The following is a 22,437-nucleotide window of genomic DNA, read 5'->3' on the forward strand; positions in this document are numbered from 1 at the left end:
GATGCTCCCTGCTCCTGCTGCCAGCCCAGCCTGCTGGCTCCTTATTTCGCTTATTATCACATCATAGCCAGTGCTTGCCAAATCACACAAGCTAAAATAGAACCTCACTACTGCTTCTACTGGGTCTAGCTCAGGAAAAACTTGCTGGTTCTATGGAACATCAGCCAGCAGCCCCAAGGTCTAACCAGGAGACAGGAGGAGGTAAGGAGAAGCAGCAGAGTGAGTGATGAACACTACTGTTATGAGGAAAAAACAGAGGGAAGCATTTTCTAATCTAGACCTGAAGGAATAGATTTTCATGGATGGATGGATGACAGATCTGTGGCAGAGCAGGACTCATGGGAATACAGTGTGGAATATACTCTCCAGGACCAAATCCAGTTGCTTTACTATATAGTAAAGGCTACTGGAGTATTTAGGTATTTATACTCTTTATGTTGGTATTCTTTTATGAATTATAACTACATTATATGATTTCATGTTTATTTACAAGGACAATCCTTCTGCTTAAGGTGAATTTAGATCCAGTGGAATTTCACTGAGCATAAAAACACAGGAGATTACTATGGAGGTATCTGTGCTGAAGGAGTGCCCCTCCTTCACCTGTTCACTGTGTAAGCAGCTCGTAGGGCTGTGTATGTGAGAGAAACTAGGAACAGAGAAGAAATCAATTATTATGCTTAGAGAAATCATGTCTTACGAGGATGCTTTTTAGACTTGAAAAAACTTAGAAAAGGAAACTAGAAAACAACTTGGGTTTAGTTAATGTAAGGCAAATCTCCCAAATTAATGCACACCAAATTTCCAGTCCATCAGTCTTTCCTCTTAGATCAGTTAATTTTGTGTAAGTTTGTACACAATAATAAGCAGAACAATGTGGCACTAGTTTGTTTTACACCTTTTAACTTGGATTCAGCTCTGGACTCCTGTTTCCTCCAGTTCTATTTCAGGAGACTGAAGCAGTAGGATGGGATCCAGGCTCCTCTTTGCATTCCAGGCAGGTTACACCTCCTATATTTGGTTCAGGACTTTTTCCTAATTTAATTATGTTTGCACTTGGATGTAAGTTAAGTCACAGCTCAGCCATTAACTGTGCTCTGCTATGGCACCCACCCTCTATATTTGACTTCAGTAACTGCCTAATGTTTTGCAGTGAGTTTCTGGTAAGTATGTGTTTGCAGATTTTCATGACAGACTAATAACACCAAAGGAGACTCCAGGAACGTTTTAAGTAAATATTTTGTGTATATTTTCTCAACAGTGTCTGCCTACCAGCACCTTCAGAGCTACATAATCTTATCTAGAACACATTTGCATTCTGTTTGCACTAACCAATGTGGTCCATTGCTACTAAGCAAACTATTACTTGATTAAAATATTATGCAGAATGTAGTTCCACGACAGACAGTCATGTGGTTCTGAAGAGGCAGCAGTTTCTATTTCTGTCTTGCAAAATTCTGCTTGCCATCATTAGGTATTTCTTCATTAATCATAATGAATAATGAGTAGACGAAGGCCTTTACCTGGGCCAGGAACTTCTTAAGGTATTTTGAGAAGCTATTTGTTCTCCTGCCTTTGTCTTCTCCCTTCTCTATTGTTATTCCCTATTTAGGCCTAGGATAGATGCCTGGAATGTAGGTCCAGCTGCAAATGATTTGAATTTGCAACAGTTTCAGAGCAGGCATCTTCTCTTACTGTGTCAAGAGATGACAGAACATCAATTCAGGGAAGATGCTCGAGCTTGGTGGAGAGCAGATGTTAGGCATCTTTACTTTTTCTAGTAATTTATTATATTGTCATCTTTTCGGCTGCTATCAGCAGATGGTTTAACAGTTTGGAGTGGTAGCCAAACTGAAAAGAATTGAGTAGTGCCACTGAGCACATTAGATAGACGAGACCTGATCAGGGCATTATCTTCTCATCCGAAATATGAAAATAGAATTCCACACAGCCATTTGGACATGTCTAATTTGGTGTATAACAATGGTACAATCTAAACTATAGCAGTCACCTATATATTCCATATATGAAATAAATTTAAGCTAAGCTAGTTACTAGTAACAGCTGTGAAAGCACAGGCTCTGAAACTCATCTGCTGCAGACAAATCTCTAATCTCTTTGGCTCAGATTTATTAAATTTACGTGTGTGGGATTTCCTGTTTAGCCCGTGAAGAGAAATAATCATTTTAGAGGGCAATTCAGACTTCAGGTGGACTAAAATGGAGGTAGAAATGTCTTTCCATTGACTATAGAGGCATCCTAGGGCAACTGTAGATAAATACTCTCTATCTGTAAAAGAGGATAACAGCTTTGTCACAGCAATATCATGAAGATGAATAGAATACATATGGCTTAGAATAATGATAGCAATTATCTACCTCAGTTAGATAAAATTTCTTGTATTCTGTTCAACTTGCCTGCTAATACTATACCAGTATGCACCTGCTCTGTAAAGAAAAAGCACTCCCTTTCTATTTCAACAGTTTAACGTGTTTCTACAAACCTAGCACCAGAAAGGACATCCTGTGTCACCCAGCTAATAAGGGTAAACCCAAATAGTGATCTCATTCATGTCCTGTAGCCCAGTGATGCCAGTAATAGGACACAGACTTTGTGCTGAGCCTGCACACCCCCAGCCCCACGCATGTCAGGTTTGCCTACACTTGTATTGCCCAACCTGGAGCTTCATTTTAGCTGCTTTAGCTGTGGCAGCAATTTCCTTAATGGTCAGGTGGCTATTGCCCAGTATATTTTGCTTTTGCTTGTCTTCGTATAATGATGTGGTTTATGTAGTAACTCGCAGTTACTCTGCACAGGATGAAATATTTATGATCCCAACAGGTAACAACAAAGTGCAGAGGAACACAGACCTGGTATCATAACGGAGAACTCGGAAAAAGCAACACAAGGTACAGTGCAGAGGAGTGGAGGCACGAGCAGGTATCAGACAGGGCACAGACTGACATTCAAGACCCCAGGGCTACAAAAATTCACCTAGAGCTGCCTAACAAAATGAGAATCTGTGGTTTTAGGGTAAGACAGAAAAAGCATCCAACATATGTAAGACAACACATATTGCAATCCAAGGGAGAAAGAGTAAGGTATAAAAGAATGTTAGGAAACATAAAAAAACCCATTAAAATGGCCAGAAGTAGAACTCAGAATGGGTATTAGGAAACCATCAACATCATGCTCATCATGGCAAAGAGGAAAAAGAAACCCCCACTATCAAGGTACCTCTCCCAGTGAAGCCCTTGGTATCTGCCTACTTGCCCTATCCACTTCCCAGCTCCAGAAATTAAAGCTCATTGAGTAAGGGTGAGCAAAACACTTTGGATAGGAGTAGACACTCAGAAATGTGTCTATATTCATTTCAAATGTATTATTGAAGCTTTCCTCCCCCATAACAGTGTTCTTTCTTTTCTCTTAATAAGTAGATCTGGATTAATAATAATAATAATAATAATCATCTTTGATAAGCCCATTAAGATTTCAATTACACTAACAACAAGTTTTGGCCTCTTACACAGGGAGCACATTTCACTTGACTGTAAGAAGATTTTGAGTCCAAAAATGTTCAATATTAAAGCTAGCCTCTTGCCTTCATTCTTCTTCAAAGACAGCCAGACTAGAAACTCACAGTTCTGACCAAGAAAAGAAAAAAGCAAAAAACCTACTAATTTTTTAACATGAATGTGACCAGTTTCTATCCATTACTGTCTTGTGCTCCACTGTAATTATTTACTCTTTCCATATGTACTTGCACAGTGATCACACTCCTGTTAGGCATTGCAGAGCCTAATCAAGACAAAATCTTTCTAGCCTCAACTTGTAGGAGAGTCATGGCCTCTCACATATTTTTTTTTTTTCCACAGAGGAAAACCCAGCACAGAAACAGAGCTTATTCAGGAAGTTTACAGCGAGACCTGATGTGACAGTTAGGAGGAAAAGCACAGCCACGACAATTTTATGCTGATTTCAAACATTTGGGTTTGCTGGAGTAGTTGTTGAGTAGTAACAAAACAAATTGAAAATACTATAACAATCATGATAATATGTTAATAGTTTTAATTGAAGTAATTTCTGCAGACAATAAGAATTATACCCTAATGTGTTAATTAATATGATTAGGAAATGTTGAGAAAATGAGTATGTAAAATGATATCACACAGTATCTGGAAAGGCCTGTACAGGGGCTGGCTCCTCCGAGCTCTCCTCGAGGTGAGATTTATGGACATTAACACACAAGGCTTCAGCAAGGTAAACAGCTGTTTCGATTTTAGTTATAATGAACATTAACTCCACATCCCCATTTCTGCTTAATTAAACCTCTGCCTCTGCAACCGATCAAGAGCAAACAGCAAAGGTAACAGGCACTAATTGGGCCCTGTGCAATTTCAGCCTCAGCTTCGAGCCCAAGTGGTCTGTCTGAACCAAAAAACTCGTGCAAAATATAAAAGTTTCTCTGCTGCTCCTCTCTCCAGCATTTCCAGTGATTTATTCACTCAAAGCCAAACAATGTATATGCATCATAAAAAAAAAAACAAAACACAAAAAACCAAACAAAAAACCTGCAAAATGTACAATGTGAAAGAATAAATTAAATGCCTTTTTACTGCTGTGGAGGTTGTCACTTCCTTATTATTTCTTATACAACGTAAATTAAAAAAAAACCCCAAATCCCTAAGAAACTCACAAAAAGGCTCTCAGGAAACCTTCTGCTGGACATCTGACAGCCAGCTTCTTGACATTTTGATTAATCTTCACCCTCCCCAAGAGATGATCACCACTGCGTCAGCACAGAGTTAACCACAGACCCAGCTCATGGAAGAGACAGAGAAGGAGGCAGCAAGTAACCTGCTCTTTAAATGCACATAAAGCCCCCACGGGATGCATCTACTAACAGAGAAAGCCTCAGGAACCGTGGTGCTGTGCCCCAAATATGTTTTGAAGAGCCCACAACCTCCCTGTACAAAATGTCCCCCTGTCCTCCTCACAACGTGTGTCAGTCAGCACCGAAGCGGCTCCATCTGAGAGGAACTGGACATGACAGAGCATAGACTGCTCCTACCACACTTACTGAGGGAAAAAATAAAAATAGAAGAACTTATGCCCCAGAGAACACCAGATAATTTCACATTATTCTGGTAATGAATCTTTAAGACAAGATAGAATAAGAAAATGGTTGAAATACCTCAGCCCCTCAGATGTGGAAGTGACAGCTGCAGCTTTTCTTGAAGTGCCTCACTTCACGAGCATGCTCCTCAAGGTTTCTTTTTGACCTACAACCTTTATCTGAGCTTCCTTTGTGGCTTAGCAATACAAAAACTGTCGCTTAATCGGTACGCTGAAACCATTCGCTCCCTGGTTAACTTTTATTTTTTTCCACAGCTGAAAGCTGCGAGTTCACAAATGTAGTAGGCAAAAGCTAGGGAAAATACCCTGTGGTTCTCTAGAAACACATAATAACCTTTAATACAAAATACATTTTAACTTGCGGTGCAGTAATAGGCAATTGGGATTTACATGCACAACGAGGTTCCTCTTCAAAAAGCACCATTTTTTAGCTCTCTGAAGGAAGTGGTAAATACTGTGCATGCTCTCGCCCCTACATGGGAGGCTGGCTACCTACGCCCTGAACTGAAAGCAGACCTTAAGCATAAATCCCTTAATTGCTCATTTCATTTGATACCCAAGTACCTCATGCTAATAAAGTTAAGCATTAAAGAATTACAATGTGACAAATTATACGCCCATCTCATAAAAAAAAATCTCTGAAACAGAGCCGGGTCTGAAAGGCTCTCGACAACGTACAGCATATGGCTAATTTTAGATGATTCCTCAATCACTGGAGAGTTTGCAGTGTACACAGCCAAGCCAGCTCAATCAACTGGCTTCTATCTCCATGACTCCAGGTCACATTATCTCATGAATGAACTGTTATGTAGGTCAGTCAAGAGTCATCTAATTGAATGCACGTTTCAGCCTTGGCATTTATGCTCTAGATATCAAAGCTGTACACAATTGGGTAAGTCAAAAGAAAATATGAAAGAAGGGGCTGTGGTAATTAGGCTTTGTTTCAGACAACAGGCATGGGAACAGATGCTAGCAGAAACTTGTATTTAGCCATTTTCATTTTAACTGGATATAATGCAGGTGGAAAGTGCAGGAGCAACAGGCTCAGTGGTGAGGAGCTTTGCTGGGTCACAGGTTGGAATTTAGTCACAAATCAAGCGCTGTCCTGCAAATGTCCCTCAGCTTGGCTGGGAGGTACATTGGTCTCAGCTGAGGCATGTGCCAAATACGTGTCTGCTTACTTGCAGTAACTGAAACCTCTGAGTCTCTTCACAGAGGCCCCTGAGTGGTCATCAGGAAGGAATATTTTTGGTTGTTCCCAAATCAAGGTGGATTCTAGACAACAACAGAACTGAAAGTTTCCATTCTCCATCACCAATCTGAGTCATGCTTGCACTTACACGTTTTAAAGAGCAAGGTCTTCGGGGAAACTTCCCAGCATGGCTCATGAACTGTTTATTTAGCTTTGCAAGCAGAAAGCTGATGTAAAATACACTAGAGTAATAATCCTGGTAATATTTGGGTAAAATGAAGAATATCAGACTGAAGATGCATGATGAAACTAAAGTGAGAGTTCTTGCTTTATAGAAATGCTTTGACAGACATTTCTTTTCACTTCCCCTTCAATCCAAGCTATTCTAATTTAGACGCAAAAACAAAATTGCAACTGATTAAAATTGGGTTGGCGGTAGTTCCCGTATGAGGAAGTACACAGCTCACAAACAGATAAAAGCCAAGCTGTCTAAATGCAGCCCTGCCTGTACTTTATAACAGTGACCCAGCAGCTATTTACTAGTTATTTGTGTATTTTCAATTTTCAGAAACAGCTCACAAAGGATTTTCTCCTCCTTTGTGCTCCCTCAACTTTAAAAATAATTTCTGGAGTACAAAGGGTTAAAACTACTGAAGTGAAAGCAATATGCCCAAGGCCAAGTTTTCCTGCAGCCTGTGTACTTGGTTGCATTTTCATCTCCTGTGTCCTGACAGCTGTTATCTTCAAGTGTGCTTCGACATGCCCACTGCTGTTCCAGCAGTCTTTTTGTTCAACTCAGAGCTTGCTTTTAAGAGCTTTAAAACCTTGATGCATGCAGGATGTAGAAGGGGAATGCAAGAAATAACACCTGTTATATGGGAGGTATCTTTTCCTATGCCCCACCTGCTTCAAAATGGGTTTTTTTTTAAAGATTCCAAAGTATCTTAAAAAAAATAAAGTAACCCCCCATGTAGCCCTTTGTAACCTGTTCTCCGTCTCCAAAAAAGCCTTTGCTCCAATGTTCTCATGTCCCAGCAACAACTGCTTTGCACTCACACAGGGTGACTCCTAGGAGGGTGTGAAAGTAGCTACAAACATCTGTTAATTAAGTTTCAGTTTGCACAAGAGATGGGTAACACACGAATTTTACAAATGGATATGTTGAAGCACACAGCACTGGATAAAGCTGGCCAACTTCAGTACGAGATAGAAGGAGATTGAGTTTCCTTGTTCTGGCTACTATTCTTGCAAATAAAATAAAAATAAAATAAAGGCTATATAAGTGCACCTGAGATGTTGCTTTCTGCTTTGCAAAAGACAAAGTCAGAATAATTTTTCAGAAAATAAACACAGCTATCCATACAAACAAAACCCCCCAGAAACTGTTTATTGATGAATAAAATTGCATCAGGTCCAATTTGCAAGACAAAGTATTAATGTATTTTTAATAGCTGAACCAAGGGAAGGTCATTATACAAGGTTTTAATTCTAGTACATTAGTGTTGCATTTATACATTAGCAGTTAATGTGATAATGTCAAACTCTCCACTAGTTGTGACATCATAAAAAAATACAGGCTGGTTTACATTATTTTGGTTAAAAAATAATCAGAGATATTATTAAGCTTTCCTTCTCCAGCCATTGGGAGATTGTTTATCTTGCTGTATCAATTTTACATGCAAGATGAAAACTATAATGGGAGGGCAACAGATGTGAAAAATGTAAATCTTTGGTAAAACTGCACAATCAAGAAAGGCAGAGAGGATTTTGCTGTTGTTTTTCAGTTGCGGTTGTTGTTTTGTTGGTTTTTTTTTTTTTTTTGCAAATGAAATAATTTTAATGCTCCTTGACCTGTAAATGCCATTTTTAATGGAATGAAGGAAATAAATTAATAGCAGTGAAATGAAAATGAATGTGAAAGTCAGCTTGAGGAAACAGCCTCTTCAGCAGAGATGTTTTTTGGATTCTTGAAAAGTCACATGCAAAGTTCTGACACTCAGCACTGTTGCAGTAGGCTGATACTGCTCAATGCTAATTTTGGGTAGTTCAGGATCAAAATTCAATGTGTTGAGTCCAGTATGCAGACATTGTGTATATCCACCAAAGGCAAAGTATCCTCCTAGGATTAGCACTTACAGAACAGACTATTTCCCTGAAGATCACACCTAGATCTTCCTAGACATAGCTTTCTAAATCAAGATGGTTGTTTATTATACTATAAAATTTTTAGCTTCCCCCCTTCAGCCTGTCTTCCTCATTCACTTTCTATAGATTATCATTTAGCAACATGATAATTTCCTGAAGGTAATTACCTGGCTGCAATTCAAGACATATATAAAAACTGCAGTTTCCTTTGGCAAGTGGCTGTGCTTGTGAGGGGTGGAGGCACAAACACAGGGCAGAAGAACCTGTGCAGGCTCTTCCTCTTCTTTTGGTTTGCTTCTTGCTTCCTACAAGTGCTGTTGCCCCACACAGGGGTTTGGCAGAGGCCCTGTGTTTCTCAGGAGTTACCTGCTGCCTCTGGGACTGATTTTTTTTGCCCCCAGAGCTATGGCAGATGATCTGTACTGCAGATGATGCAGGGCTCTGCACAGCTCAGCTGTTGGGAAGCCCTATGGTGTGGTTGGGGCTCATCACCTCTGCAGGCACATGGTGGCAATTTTGCTAAACCACATCCTAATGAAAAAAGGGAAGCTAGGTCACAGTCTTTGCTTTCACTAGTAAGCAGCTGGGGGTTTTGTTCCTTTCCTAACATTTTGTCTTCCCTGTAACTGTCACCTCTTCTCAGGGGTTGGCCTGATTGCAACTATCCCAACTGAAGGCAGGTTTAGCTTTGCTGTAGTCAGACTGAGAATAGTAGAGAACTTTGATCACTGTGCTCTGGGCAGCATGAAGCTGATTAGAGCAGAAATCCTCAAACATTCCTGAGAACAGTCACTGGTGACAAAGATGCCACCAAAAATGGGACCAAAGCAACGCTGGATCACACCTGGGTTTCTTCATCTTCAGATGGCTGCATCTGTGCCCTGACTACCACTGACCACTGCCTTTATTATTTTATTATGAAATGGCTTTTCCCCCAAACCCCCTAAAAGCTATTCATGGAAACCATGTAAGTTTTCATTAAAGTTTACATTATCTTTCTTATGATTTTCCTGCCCCATTTCTTTTACCCACACTGTTAAAAAACTGCCATACCTTCAGTACAGTAACTGTTTATAGTTGCTTTATCTTTCAGATACTTTCTCTTTTCTCACAGTTTGGTTTTTTGTTTGTTTTGGAAGCAGGTGCTTATAGACTTACAGATACAGTAAAGTTGCATCAATGTTTTGAGGAGTGTTTGAATGTCTAGTCACTTTAACTGCATAGGTGAATGGAATATTTCAAAGAATTCTTCCTTTTTAACAGACATCCAATGTTATCATCCCTTCTTATAGGCACTGAACTCATGTCGCTATCACTCTGGAAGAGATTACACTAATTCTCTTGTCTGAAAAAGTATGTAGGCTTATGCAAAATAAAATAAAATTTATCAGTAAAGAAGCAGCTAACATATTCATGGTGACCACTAAACTATTAACTAAGCATGCAAATGGACAGCATATAATGAAAGACCTTCTTTTGGGACAATTTATGCAACTATGAATATGTAAGTTGTATTCTCATGTTCTGGTTTGACCTCTGCTTACTGAAATGTTGACAAGGACACATATTCTGACTGCAAGTCATGGTTTTGATGCATACTAAAATACTCAGTACAAATCAAAATCAAAAATGGAAGGACACAACCAATTAGATTGCAGGGGATCCTTGGGTTTCCCTTTTAAAAATGGGCAAAGTAAGTTTTCAGTCTATGTGGCTTCAAATAAAAAAAAAATTAAAACATGAAAGAAAGTTCCTAAGACAACAAAATATATATATGGTCAGATTTTAAAGTTCTTTTGTGTCACAGAAATCTTGCATTTCTCCATCAATTTTAAGACTTCTAAAGGCATGATATTATTTTTAATCACCTGAACTTTGTAGTACCTTCCCATTTTGCAGCTTGTTTTAGGTTTCTCTAAGATCTCTGATTGTTTTAATTTGCAGGGACACATGAATGAAAGTTTTCTTTGCTAAACACAATAAGCATGATCCAACCCAAAGATCAGTGCTAAGAGCTGTTTTATGTCAAAGTCTGACGAGGAAGGTGCCCTGGTGGGACTTATTATGGAAGAATTGTGCATATTTTAGTTTATATAGCTTTTAAATACACAGCTTCATGGAAATGCAAAATTGCCCCCTGCATCCCTCCAGAAGGCAGCCTGAGGTGGCTGCAGCTGGGCTCCCAAGGCACTTGCAGGCAGCTGAAGAAAACATGTAGACAACAGTGTATGCCACAGAATGATGCATCTCACAGCTCCTATCTCCAGTACTCCAGTACTGAGACAAGCAAGGTGATTAATATAATGAAAAGAAATCAGAGAGCAAGAGGCTAAAAGGGAATAGAATAAAATAAAAAAATTAAAAAAACCCCAAGCTACATTTACCTGTCAAGTCCCATCCAAACCCAAGCTGCACAAACTTAGTCCTGGCTCCTTTTACCCTGAAAGTTTTACATCAGAGCTATTTGTTGCACTGGGGAAAATGCAGCTGGAAAAGAGATAAGAAAGGCATGAAAATGGAAGGCCTATGACAACCAAGCTTGGCTTTGTATAAGGATCACGTTACACTGGATAAATCAAGTGTAATGGTATGTGATTGGAGCAGGTAAAGACAGGAGCACTAAGGAGTACAGCTGTGGTTTAATGCTTTCCTTGGCACGATGGCAGCGGGGTTTCCTTATCAGCCCAGGCTCACTGACTATCACAAACCTGAGCCAACTGGGAAAAATTTCCATTAACGAATATTTATAGGGCAAAAGGTTAACTAATACAGAAAAGCAGGGCTTAACTCGCTGCAGAACACAGTCAGGAAAAGAAATCTGGAAAAGTGGAAAAGGCTGAATTTTGGTACAGAGCAAATGCTATAAAAGTTTACAAAAAAAAATAAATCACTTGGACTCAAAATTGAAACTGAAAGCAGGAGGTTGCATGATGACTTCTAGAAAAAACCCAACATTTCTAGTGAAAATTGAGATTATTGAATATCCAACAATGGCCAGCAGAACTAGGTATTAAAAGGCCCTGAGATGAGTCTGAGCACTGGTTACTTGCTGTATGAAACCTGAAAAAAAATATGTATCTTTTAAAGATTATATATTTAAGCTCCGCATTATTTTGGGAAGGACTGAGATAATAATGGTGATTGTAGAGAATTATATTGGTAATTCCTCCCCATAACTAACAACTTAGATATAGGACACAATGATCAACTATCATAAAAGGAAAAGATTCACAAAACTTTACAAAACTAGGATACCTGGGATTGGAAACCTTTTGGAAATTAGTAAATTGATAAAAAAAATTTCTTACTTTAAGCTTTTAAAAGCACAACTTGAATACAGTGCATTGAAGGCTATAAAATTTTCCAATTTTTAGCCCAAGACTTTTGACAAGTTAATAAAGAAGGGGGAAATATCACATTTCTTTTTTTCATTAAGGTGCTTATGCAGTTGAAATAAATACACAGCACATATCAAACTTCCTTTTCACTTGAGTGTCTCAATAGTTACTTTTTTTAATAAAGCCTATGATCTTGCAGTGAAATTAGTAAGCAGAAACTCATTACCGCATTTACCAAAAGAAAAGTTCTAACTGATGAGGCCCAGATGGGGAGCTTGATATTCATACTGTATGCTAAAAACAGGAAATCAACTGAAAACTCAGTTTGGTTGCGTTTTTAACACCTTCTTGCTAAGCCTAATAGTTTTGCATTGTGCAACACGAATTACTGGGCAACAACTGCTCCGCCACTGCCTGAATTCTGACAGATGGATTGAAGTTCCAACAGCAGTATTTAAAATTCTGAATTTTCAAATAGTTTACATATTGCTACATTGTCTCGAAGCTACTATGGTAAACTGAGAATTAGGTTCTGTGGGATATGCCCAGCCACTGCCCTGGAGGGATGTCTGCTGAGATGAGAGATTTCGCAATCGCCCAGCAGGACTCCCTGGAAAGGACTTTGAGTCATGGTGAGGAAAAGTAGACCCACAATCCTTTGGGAGACCCTATGCAGATCGTTCTGTAACCCATTGGTCTATCCCAGACCCTCTGTAATCCATCGGTCCCCTTGCTGATCCCCTGTATCCCTATAAAAGACCAGTTCGCCTCTGTAGAGAGAGAGAGAACTCGTCCCTGGCCTTCCCTTCGCCGGAGGGGACCCACAATAAAGCTCCCTTCGTGCAGAACCAGCCACACGGGTCCTCTCGTCTCTCTCTCCGGTCTGGTTTGGCCTAGAGGCAGCCCTGCAGAGCTGAGACTGAATCACGAGCTGATATCACTAAAGAGCTGACAGCCTCTGCAAGGGCTCCTCTGCCAGCAGCTGAGAGGAAGACACCGGACCCAGGGAAGGCGATTCCTTTCGGGACCATCTCCCCGGACCGGTCACCTCTTCCTGGGTCACAGCCTCAGACCCCACCACCAGCTGTAATAAGGTTCATGTGTGAGTGAAAAAATCCTAGAACTGTAATTGGAGATAGCTGTATTCATAGGAAAGAGGTAGAATTTATGTGAAAATACAATACTTTTGGGAAGTTGGAGAAGGATAAGCTGTTTACAAATTATTAGATTCCTGAGGCTTTGACACAAAAATTGTCATTTTGCAGGGGTTCTGCAAGGCCTTCCCACCACACCAGTGCAGTAACAACCTCTTGTCCTTTTCACCCAGCTCTGCAGACCTTAAAGTTCAAAACAAGCACAGATACCAAGGAAGGCACATGCCACCTGTGCTGTGGTGCATTCTGTCTTCATGCTGGAACAGAGCTTCACATGTGAAGGTGAAGCACACAGCAGCACGAGACTCTTGTGAGTCACCACCACAGTAGCACTCTCCTTTTTTTGACCCCAAAACATTTGGATTATGGGAAAAAGCAGTTCCCAGTGTATTGCACCCAACAGAACTGCTCTGTAAGCTGATCCAACATACTTTGAACAAGATTTTATGCAGGAAAATGCCCAAGAGCTGAAACCTAAATCTTCTTGGAGGCATGCACCAGGTCTTCCCTTCATCTGCCAAAAAGCCAGGAAGGTTTTGAAAGAAGGGATAATGCAGGTGTTTTCTAGTTCTTGATATTTACCTGTTCCTTCAGCAAGCTTTTGAAAAAGACTGAGCCTTTTGCTAGCTGCAAGAGCAAGAAAGTCTCTGGACAGGTCTTTAGGAAAGAGAAGGTATTCCATTCACCAAAGTCTCAGCAAGAGCAAGACTGTCTCTCTCAGCCACGCTGCTGCCTCTCCCTGGACTTTCTCCTGTATAATTCTCACACACAGAAGAGCAGAAAACTTTCATCTCTCCCATTGCACAGCACCATCAGCCCTGAAAGACCCCAAAAAACATGAAGGAAAAAAAAGAACCTGAAAGTGCAGAAATATAAAATGAATTATTTATTTCAAAACTTGAGTATTTAAAGCATCACTCACTTTTTCACCCTCCAGTTAATGAAGGGACAGGCAAGGTGAGCTGCCTCTGCCAGAAGATGGAAACCTGGCAGGTCCCCTGGACTGTCCCTTCACCTGCAGGGTCAGAGACAGCAGAGACAACCCTGAGCTCAGGGCCTGATCCAGCAGCTAATATTGCCTCATCTTAACAAAAACACCCAACAACCGACGGACATGAACTTTTTTCTGACATGTATCCCTCCCACAAACACCAACCTCACCAGCCTACTATGACTCCAGTTATCTGCTCTGAGCAGTGAGTTTTGTAAAAGTCCAGTCTAATGCATCATGAAGCAACAATTTTTAGCACAAGAACAAAACTCTTCACCCAATCTGGTCCTTCTTAAGATTATTTCCTCCTACAACCAAACCAACTCATACACCCTCATGTGGCTACAACCTCCTGACACAACTTGAATGCTACTGCAAAAAGTTTGGCTGCCTCCACAGATCACCTACGACACTTGTGGTGGTTGATAAATAAGAATGTGCTGCACATGGCCCAACAACAAACCCAGGGACCCTGAGGAAGAACAGGAGGTGCAGTGTGAAAAGCAGAAAAAATAAAGTAGCAAGTTTTATATTGAGGTTAAAATTTAAAATGTCTATTTCAGAGAGACTGCATTAGGTTTATGCTGCAAAGCAAGTGCCTGATGTTAGTACACTGGCTTTTCAAGAACTATATGTAAAAATAAATTATGTGATTCAGTTTAACTGAAAAAGAAACAAGCACAGAGCCACAAAGAGACACAATCAACCAGCAAATAAAATATTCCTTGGTGAGGTAAACACAGAATATAAAACACAGCCACCACCCCAAACAAGCCCAAGGAACCCTTATCTCAGTGAACCTAGACAGCAGCATCCATCCTCGTCAGGAGCTATCAGGAAATCTGGCTCACCCTGGTCCCTACCTGGTGGCAGCAGAGCAGACACATGCAAGGCATGGCAGACAAGAGTTCAAGAAATCATACTCAATACTACTCACATCCAGCCTTCCATAACCTCCCACTCCTTCCCCATAGGAAACCAGAAGTATGACACTCACTCCTCGATTTTTTTTCCCCCCAATTACGAAGTTTAGCACTTCTGAGAAACACCCAGAATAATGTTGTTGAAGAAAGTGCAAGTAAATAACAAGCAGTATCTTCCAGCCCGCAGGGTAGTAAGTTACACCCAGAATCCTATTTAGCACTTTACATAATTCACAGTTTCTCTGGTTACATACTTTGTCAAATATGACATCCAGCTGGGAAAGTTGGTCCACTTCATTGTCATATGGCAGTTGCTTGCTTTATATCATCCAAATATCAATTAAAAAGCAAAAACAGAATTATAAGGCTGCTATCTTCGTACTTTCATGTCACAATTGCATACACGCACACAAATACTCGCTGTCATTCAAAGAGGAAAAATAACCCTGCCTGAAATGTAAACCAGCTTTACAGTGTTAGGCAGCAAGTGTAATTTCCAAAAACCTTGAAAAAGAGAACAATGAACAGACATGCTTAAACCCTGTGTCAGCTATTTTAATGGTGTGGTTTTTTAGATAACAGAAATTAAATCATAATATGCTGTCAAACAACAGATCTAGATCTCAGAAGTCAACATGTTGGCATTTTAAAAATACAGCATATGGATATAAAGCCTTGGTGGATACATATGCGCTTAGCAAATATTAGAAAAATCAATCAGAATCAAAATGCAAACTTGCTGAAATGACTAGATGCATTGTGTTATTATTTTCTAATTCTAATTGCTTGATTTCATTCATCAGCATTTATATATGCACCAGTACACTACTGAGGCGGTTAAAATTAAACAAATCCCATTCTTTTCCTCAGAAAAGTAATGGACTTTAACAGTTGTTTTATTGCAATGAGAGATATTAATATGTAATTCTGCTCCTAACTCCAGGTTATAATCTAAGTGGATCCATTGATCACTTGCGAAAGGCAACAAAAAGAAAGTTTTGTTTGATGCTGAGGGCAAATAAAATCCTGACCAGACTGTCCATTAGTGTCAGTGGAAATCCATCCAGTATCCAAGTACTACACAAATATTTTGCCAATGGCTAAGTCAGAATCGTGGCATACAAAAAGTAAAAATATACCAGGAAAGGCCACGTAATGAATGTACAACAAACCCATGTTGCTCTACATGAATGCAGCAAATTCACTATGAAGGATTTCACCAAATAAAACAAGCATTAAAAAATCCAGATGAAAAGATATGTATCAGAGGAGTTACCTGAGGTTTCTATACTATTTTTCATGCCTAGGTCTCACAGCAGGTTACAAGTGTAAGTGGAATCATCTGTAACCTACAGATGGATGGAATAAGGTTAACTAGGGCAGCAGAGAAAGTCAGTGATGTATTCCACTGTAAAAAACTGCCTCTAACATGCACTGTATTAACAAACAGCCTTTGGAAAAAGTAAATTTGACACCCATGGGGGAAAGAAAAAGTTTAATTAATTAGGGGGGTGTACCACTATCCATTTAACGCATGCAGATCCCCATGGTTTAAATTTGAAGTTACATACGTGTATTGTATACACACAGAGTGAGGCAGTTTAGAGGGGAAAAATGGAAATCAGATGATGAAAAAAAAATGTGCTCCTTAACTCAAGCACTAAAATGACTACAAAAGAGTAACAGCTATGAAGTATTTAAGAGTCAACATTAATATCATTAGACTTCAAAGGATATCACCTTCTCAGTGCCAGCTTCTTGCATTGATCATCTGCAGAATGAGCAGCTTCACATCAGTTTGTTTGCAGAAGCTTCTTCCCAACCACATCAGCCAGAAATGAAACACTGGAATCCTCTAAAAGCCATAAAATGCCCTTGCAGAGATCAGCTCTGCACCTTTTCAAGTCCACCCCTGTATTTCTCAGGAACTTTGTAAATAATTTAATATTTCCATGGGGAGAATAGGAATGCTCTTTAAGATCAAGAAGATATTAAACACTAACAAGGAGGTAAGAGGCTTTTGAACATGAAAATCATATTTGTAAAGCCTTCTTCCAGTTTTCACATACTCTTTTCTCCATCTGTAACTGCAGTTGGTAGAAGAGCAGTAAACATTTAAACTGCATTGCATTATTGTGCATAATAAGAGCTTGACATTTTTATTTTCTCCAAGGAGAAGCACTGCCTATATGCTCTCTAGTGGATGAACAGGGTTTTTACAAGGTCCCTCCTTCCCCCTCCTTTAAATGTGATCAAATATGAATTGAAAGGCTTTTATTCTGCCAGAATCCCAGTCCAAGGTTTTGTGTTTCTCTAGCAACGATGACACACTAACAACTGAAGCAGGGCAGAGAGCAGCTTCTCCTCCATCTCTCTACTGCATCAGGTGCCATTTGTGTCAGGGGAGTGGGAACACCACACAACTTTTGACCTGCACATTGTCAAGGATCAAGGGTAAATGTATTAGTATGAAATTCTTTTAAGACATGTTTTGAAGTGTATGTTTGCCATGGGTATCCATACAGAGGCAATTCCAGAATAGCACAAGTAACTGCATTCATCCAGAAATCAAATATCAAGTTACTATGGTATGAATTCACCCAGGAGGACTTCTTTCCATGCTCCCTGCCTTGCATCCCTTCTGCGCCACACTTCTCCAGGGCTCAGAAGTCCCAGCTGGAAGGAAGGAGGCTGTCAACAAATTGTTTCCTAGAAAGAGTTTGTTTTCCACTCTGAAAGCCTGTTGGGGAGGGATGCAAGGAGAAGGGAGTCAACTGTGACCTAAATAAAGGCCACCACGGTTTCACAAAAAGCTGCTCCCTCACAAAGTAGCCAGCAGTTGGGAAGTTCATATGATGGTTCAAGACTAAGCACTGCTGCAAAAATAGGTATCTTTGCTTTAACCATTTCTGGGTAAACTGAAGGCTTTAGGCTCCAGGAGCAATGGCCTCTCCTCAACAGTCTGTTAAAACAAGCTACCCTAAAGATAATCAGAGTTTTTCCCATTTTAGCAGAGGAATTCTGCAAGAAATCCTCTCCCCTCCCAGACAGCAGGTGCACAGCCTGCAAGAGCCCATTTTCCTTTAGATTGGCTGTATGCATCACTTCTTAAAAATTTATAAATCACTTAGCTTTCCAAGAGCCAAATTCCCAACAGAGTAACTGGAATTACAGCCACGCTAGCAGTAAAGGAGGAGAGAGTTTGTTAGAGTTGGCATAATACAGTGAACTATACTATAAATTACTTTAGGAAATGGCTGCTAATGCCCTTTCTGTGCAAGCTTGGGGGATACAACTCTCTCCGCAGTCCACTTCTGTGGAAATTAAGGAATTTTAGTCATCTGAATGGAGAATATAGGCTTCTGCTCATCTGAAAGCATTTTTTCCCACCTAGAGGGCATAATCACCAATTACATCTAGAGAATATAAATTTAATTATTTTTATTAGCTAATATGGTTTCTATCAGCAAGGAAAGAAAATGCACTCTCAGAACTACCATCAGAAATTAGCATGTTCACAACAAACAGCTAATCCTTGCTAGAGGGGGCACTTCTTGGGACAGGTCCTTAGAGCTCACTGATGGAGAGGTCCTGAAGAAGGCTTTGATGAGCAGTGAAGAAACCAGAACTGCAACAACAAAGAAAACCCTGAAACCCTTCTTCGTTCCTTCTCATCTCACCTCTTCTTTTCTTCTTGACTCTGATTTCTGAATTTTAAAAGTCTTCAAAAAAATATTTTTATATATTGTGCATTCTGCACACTGAAAGCCATGTATCTCCTTCTTTTTGGCTTTTGAAGTCTGGCATTTTTGTAGACTGCCTTACTTCAGGATTTCAATTTTGTTTTGCTTTGAAAATATTCATTAAAACAGCACATTTTAAAAATGCCTCCCTTTCTTGATTTCTACCCACATCCCTAGGTCTTTCCACAAGTCATCTTGCCCCATCTCAGATGCCTGAGGCTATGTAAATCACACTGTTGGCTCCTCTAATCAGTGGACAGAAACTGGTCCTTCAAGGCCATTTTTCCATCTGCTGTACACCAGTGGCTCAGGAAGAGATTAACATCTAGCCCTGGGGTGCCCTTTCTCCTCGACCAAGGGGCACAGAAGAACCCAAGATTACAGACTCAGATTTCTGAGTTGGCTGCTTGAGCCAGGGCCAGTAATTCCTATTTTAAGCCCTAAGTGTCTATGAGCCACTGTAATACAGGGATCCATATGCAGGAAACCAAGCACAGCATTGGGTGAATACCTACAGAGCTGTGGGGAGATGGTGCTGCAGCTGGGCAAGATGGAGTTCTGCTAATTACCACCACAGTATCACCCAGGACAGCAAAGAGACATCAGTGCTGGTATTCTGCATTAGGCATGGCTCTGCTGGGGCCAGGCATGTGGGTGGTTCACTCTGCAGCCCCTGCCATTGTGTCTTTTGTCAGCATGACCCATGGCAGCCAGGATTAAAGCCTGCTGAAGGTGAACCTCTGAAAGCAGCACAGACACAACCCTGGGTCTATTAAGTGCCAGGAACCACTTGCTTTGCATTGCATTCTCTAGAAAAACCATCCATCAGGTTTGCCTTTTCCTTGCAAGCATCCCTAGGGGAGAGGTAGAAACACGAGTGCTGCAGTGTGACCTTCCTGCAGCTCCAACTTTTTCCCCTCTCTTTACTTCTCCCTAGCTCTGCTCCGGAGAGGTGCTGCCCAACCCAAGAGCTGCAACCAAAGCTGTGCTGCAGCACCTGTGTGCAGGGTGAATCAGCACCTTTCCCCCCAAGAAAAGGCTGCTGGGAGAGCTGGGGCAGTTACATAAGGCTGCAGTAGCTGAGGAAAGTTGATGTCAGAGAGATGAGGCAAGAGCAGCACTGGCAAAGCTCATCAGGAGACATAGATGCCTCTCGCAGAGGCCTTGCCAGGTAACCCTTTCTGGTGAAGCGCACAGGCCACGCTGTCCTCATCTCTTTACAGCAAAGCCCAAATGACTTCCAGCCCTGTGTGAGGCAGTGGAGTTGGAGCCCCTTTTCCACTCCTGGCCATGTGCAGGAAGCAGCCGCTAATTGTTGAACAGCTCTGGGGTGATAAGGGGGGCTGACAACCCCTCCGAGGCATGTCCTGGCTCCTCCACACACCACTGAAACTGAGATGAAGGGAACCAGGCTGCACCTTGCCATAGGAGTTGTGTTACTCCTTAAGCATCCCTGAAGGCATCATTATATCCACCGTCATTAGGGCTCTCTCTGCTCTATGGGAAGGGAAAGGTGACTAACGACTGCCATAGGAGAACATCCAACTAAGTGCTGCACCTTACCCACCGCACTCCAAGCTAGAGCTGGATCATTTGAAAACACCCAAACTGTCAACCCTCTATCACATATTATTTTAATTGACTGCCATTTCGGAAACATCTTCCAACATGGGAGTTTGCATCCTACTTCCAGTCTGCAAAGTCATCACAAATCCTCCTGAGCGTTTTCCATTTTTCATATTCCTTCTCGGTTTTTAGGTTTTGCATTTATATTTATTTCCAAAACCTCTCTCAAAGCTCCCCTCAAAGGGGGCTGGAATTTGCTACTCAGAAGCATGGCATGCATATTTGTATAGAAATGCTGACCCCATTCACAAGGGACTGCTTGTGATCACTAAGACAAGAGACAAGAGGATTTTCCATGTGACTTCTTTTTTGGCTTGTATTGGTTTTGAGTGGTTTTGTATTTCGTTGGGATTTTTTTAATCACATCGTAGTAATCACAAACCCTGGGAGGAGATTTACTATCTGCATTACTGTCTCTGAGGCTGCCCTTTTTTACACCTTTAAACACATCCAGAAAACCTGTTCTTCACTCCCTGACAGGATCTTTCTGCTTCACCACTCCCAACATGTTCCTTTTTTATCACTCCCTCCCCCTTCCTGCTCATTTATTTTAGTACTGCTTCCCCAGGACTCTGCAATTCTTCAAACTGTTCCTTTTGGAGGGCAGCACCTCCTTGACTACACTAAAATCCCTCTTGAAAACACATCTGCAGAACTGCTTGTAAGAAATTAGTCCTGAAAATTGTGTCTCTCTTTACATGCATCTGTGTGCCAGTTTTGCAAGCCCAGATTCACCTACCCAGGTGCACCCTAGACTTCAGCTGGAACAACTGATTGAGAGTGGGGGGAGAAGCACCTCTGGTGGAGCATTCTGAACACCTAAGGTTTAACGTAATAGAACTATTAATAATACATAAGAAAAGAATTATCCAGAGCTTCTTAGAAAAATCTACAGCTCAAGTCCCATTTGAATCAAAGAAAGATTTTTTTTCCCTGTTCACTGGGACATGAATTAATACCAAGTACATAACCTACATTTCCAGTTGAACGTGCAGCGTAGCATACAGCCCTCGCTTTATATTTTAGTTCCATCTTCCAAGTATAATCGTCTTAAACTTGCACTGAAATGCACTTGTCATTTGCTGCCCATTGTGACAACCGTCGAGGCTTTTTTTTTTTTTTTTAAATCCTGTCTCCTGTTCTGTTGTTCTGAGTCATTAACCCCATCTCCAATTTTAGTATTTACAGCCCTAAATTGGATGGATGGCTTGTTTTCAGTGCAGGAGCCCAGATCGCAATTGCTGGTGTCTCTCTTTCTCATCATTTTCAGCATGATGTGCACAGGGTTGAATTCTCCAAGTGGTGGGAGGCAAAGTGCTTAATGTACAAACTGGACCACATCCTCAGCCCTGGACTCAGCGGGGCCCTACATCATTAATATCAGGCACTTAGTTAAATGCTTTGCTGAATCAGCGCCAACAGCCCAGAGCCTAAAAGCCCTGAGCACCTTCTTTAAAAGCAGATCTTCTCCCCACTCCACTCCAGTGCAACCGAAAAGTTTCCAGCACACATGAACTTATCTTTGCTCTCTCAAATGGTGTCTAATTCAAGCTTCTAATCTTGCAGCTTTTTATCTTATTCATTGCTCCCTGAATGTGGAATTCACTATCTGTTTTCAAAAGGGAAGTAAGTACAACCACTGTTTCCTAGACAACAGAAGAGCAAAATTAACTCTTCCCCCACCCCTCCCAAAAGAGAGACAGAAATGTTAAGTTTTGCTATTAACCACACGAAAGAGAAGCTACATCTGAAATAACTGAGGTTATAAAGCAGTGCATGGGGGGAAAAGAGAGTGCTGTGATGCTATGTCACAAAAACATACCTTGCCTTTCACTCCACAGATTTTCCCAAGCAAAACACAATTAGCCTCAGCTACAGAATCTACAGACTCATTTTGACATGTGGTAACCAGAGCAGAGAAAAGAAATTCCAAAAATTTTCCTCATCTAGCGTGGGTAAAAATTCCTGTTTTTTCAGCAGGGTGCACAAATAGAAAATTACAGTTGATTGCCTTTGAATGACATTTCTGTAGACACCAGCAGTGATCTCTTCTCTGAGTTCACCTGTGACACCCACCAAGGGAATGGCCTGAAGTTCTGTCAGGGGACGTTTAGGTTGGATATCAGGAAAAGGTTCTTCACCCACGGGGTGGTTGGGCTCTGGAACAGCTCCCCAGGGCAGTGGTCACA

At 40.9% G+C, this 22,437-nt stretch overlaps 1 protein-coding gene across 9 annotated transcripts in view; it reads right to left on the reverse strand.

Annotated features, from left to right (window-relative positions):
• Window positions 1–22,437, reverse strand: part of CELF2 (CUGBP, Elav-like family member 2) — a 549,582-nt gene that overhangs the window by 199,271 nt on the left and 327,874 nt on the right. The window contains exon 1 of one of the 9 annotated variants that reach the window (XM_017740372.1): window positions 5,195–5,276. The exons of the other annotated variants lie outside the window; for them this stretch is intronic. The gene's annotated coding sequence lies outside the window, so the exon portion shown is untranslated. Of the gene's footprint in view, window positions 1–5,194; window positions 5,277–22,437 lie in introns of those variants that run through there. 9 annotated transcript variants of the gene reach the window in all.

This window comes from Corvus brachyrhynchos, unplaced genomic scaffold, assembly GCF_000691975.1.
Source record: "Corvus brachyrhynchos isolate BGI_N302 unplaced genomic scaffold, ASM69197v1 scaffold307, whole genome shotgun sequence".
NCBI lineage: Eukaryota > Metazoa > Chordata > Aves > Passeriformes > Corvidae > Corvus > Corvus brachyrhynchos.